Raw genomic sequence first — 2,500 nt, 5'->3', positions numbered from 1 at the left:
CTCTGCGGGGCGCCTCCACGCTTAGGCGCCCCGCTCAACCGTGTTTCACCGGCTTTACGGCTGGGGATTTCAACCCGCTCGGTCACTGCAGGGCACCTCCACGCTTAGGCGCCCCGCTCAACCGTGTTTCGCCGGCTTTACGGCTGGGGATTTCAACCCGCGCGGCTACCCGCATCGGTCTTACGGGCGCCTCCACGCTTAGACGTCCTGCCCGAACGTGTTTCGCCGGCTTTACGGCTGGGGATTTCAACCCGCTCGGTCTCTGCGGGGCGCCTCCACGCTTAGGCGCCCCAATGAACCGTGTTTCGCCGGCTTTACGGCTGGGGATTTCAACCCGCTCGGTCTCTGCGGGGCGCCTCCACGCTTAGGCGCCCCAATGAACCGTGTTTCACCGGCTTTACGGCTGGGGATTTCAACCCGCGCGGCTACCCGCATCGGCCTTACGGGCGAAACTCCACGCGGAGTCACCCTGCCCGACCGCTTTTCGCCGGCTTTACGGCTGGGGATTTCAACCCGCATCGGTCTTACGGGCGCCTCCACGCTTAGACGCCCTGCCCCACCGTGTTTCGCCGGTTCTACGGCTGGGGATTTCAACCCGCGTGGTCCGTGTTTTTCGGTAACATATTCGTGTTCCTTGCCCCCGAATCGTGTCTTTTGTCCCCGCTGCACCGTGTTTTTTGCCCCCGCTCAACCGTGTTCTTTGCCCCCGCTCAACCGTGCTTACTGCCCCCGCTCAACCGTGCTTTTTCGGTAACATAATCGTGTTTTCGGGTAACATAATCTTGTTTTTCGGGCCATTTTACACCGACGGAGGCACCCACAGGGGCCATGTACACCCCGCTTGGCATGTACATGAGGGGCTGCCTCTTCCAAAAATCCTTCCCCCCTATAGGGGAATATGCATTTTGGGTCTCCAGCCACGCCCAGGGTTACCACCCCCTGAAAATCCCCCAGGTTTACCCCCCATTTTATGTGGATGCATAGATTCAGACCGCCCTGCTCCACCGCTTTTGGCCATTTTTGCCCAACGTTAGCCGCTTCGGCTTGCCGCTGGACTGTTTTCGGGCCTTTTTCACCGACGCTTGGCCGTATCCGCTTAGTTTTCCCCAACGCTTGGCCGCATCCGCTTAGTTTTCCCCCGCTGGACTGTTTTCGGGTCACTTTTGCCCAACGTTAGCGGCTTCCGCTTGCCGCTGGACTGTTTTCGGGCCCTTTTTCACCGACCCTTGGCCGTATCCGCTTAGTTTTCCCCAACTCGTGGCCGCATCCGCTTAGTTTTCCCCCGCTGAACTGTTTTCGGGTCACTTTTGCCCAACGTTAGCCGCTTCCGCTTGCCGCTGGGATGTTTTCGGGCCATTTTTCCCCAACACTTGGCCGTATCCGCTTAGTTTTCCCCAACGCGTGGCCGCATCCGCTTAGTTTTCCCCCGCTGAACTGTTTTCGGGTCAGTTTTGCCCAACGTTAGCCGCTTCCGCTTGCCGCTGGACTGTTTTCGGGCCAATTTCCACCGACTCTTGGCCGTATCCGCTTAGTTTTCCCCAACGCGTGGCCGCATCCGCTTAGTTTTCCCCCGCTGAACTGTTTTCGGGTCACTTTTGCCCAACGTTAGCGGCTTCCGCTTGCCGCTGGACTGTTTTCGGGCCAATTTCCACCGACTCTTGGCCGTATCCGCTTAGTTTTCCCCAACGCGTGGCCGCATCCGCTTAGTTTTCCCCCGCTGAACTGTTTTCGGGTCAGTTTTGCCCAACGTTAGCCGCTTCCGCTTGCCGCTGGACTGTTTTCGGGCCAATTTCCACCGACTCTTGGCCGTAACCGCTTAGTTTTCCCCAACGCGTGGCCGCATCCGCTTAGTTTTCCCCCGCTGAACTGTTTTCGGGTCACTTTTGCCCAACGTTAGCCGCTTTCGCTTGCCGCTGGGCTGTTTTCGGGCCAATTTCCACCGACACTTGGCCGGATCCGCTTAGTTTTCCCCAACGCGTGGCCGCATCCGCTTAGTTTTCCCCCGCTTAACTGTTTTCGGGTCACTTTTCCCCAACGTTAGCCGCTTCCGCTTGCCGCTGGGCTGTTTTCGGGCCATTTTTCCCCAACACTTGGCCGTATCCGCTTAGTTTTCCCCAACGCGTGGCCGCATCCGCTTAGTTTTCCCCCGCTGAACTGTTTTCGGGTCACTTTTGCCCAACGTTAGCCGCTTCCGCTTGGCACTGGACTGTTTTCGGGCCAATTTCCACCGACTCTGGGCCGGATCCGCTTAGTTTTCCCCAACGCTTGGCTGCATCCGCTTAATTTTCCCCAGCTGAACTGTTTTCGGGTCACTTTGTCCCAACGTTAGCCGTTTCCGCTTGCCGCTGGACTGTTTTCGGGCCATTTTCCACCGACTCTTGGCCGTATCCGCTTGGTTTTGCCCAACGCTTGGCTGCTTCCGCTTAATTTCCCCCAGCTGAACTGTTTTCGGGTCACTTTTGCCCAACGTTAGCCGTTTCCGCTTGCCGCTGGACTGTTT

Source organism: Carex rostrata, chromosome 3, assembly GCF_964058835.1.
Source record: "Carex rostrata chromosome 3, lpCarRost1.2, whole genome shotgun sequence".
NCBI classification, from domain to species: domain Eukaryota; kingdom Viridiplantae; phylum Streptophyta; class Magnoliopsida; order Poales; family Cyperaceae; genus Carex; species Carex rostrata.
The sequence above is the reverse complement of the archived record's forward strand: the minus strand, read 5'-3'. Positions refer to the sequence as shown.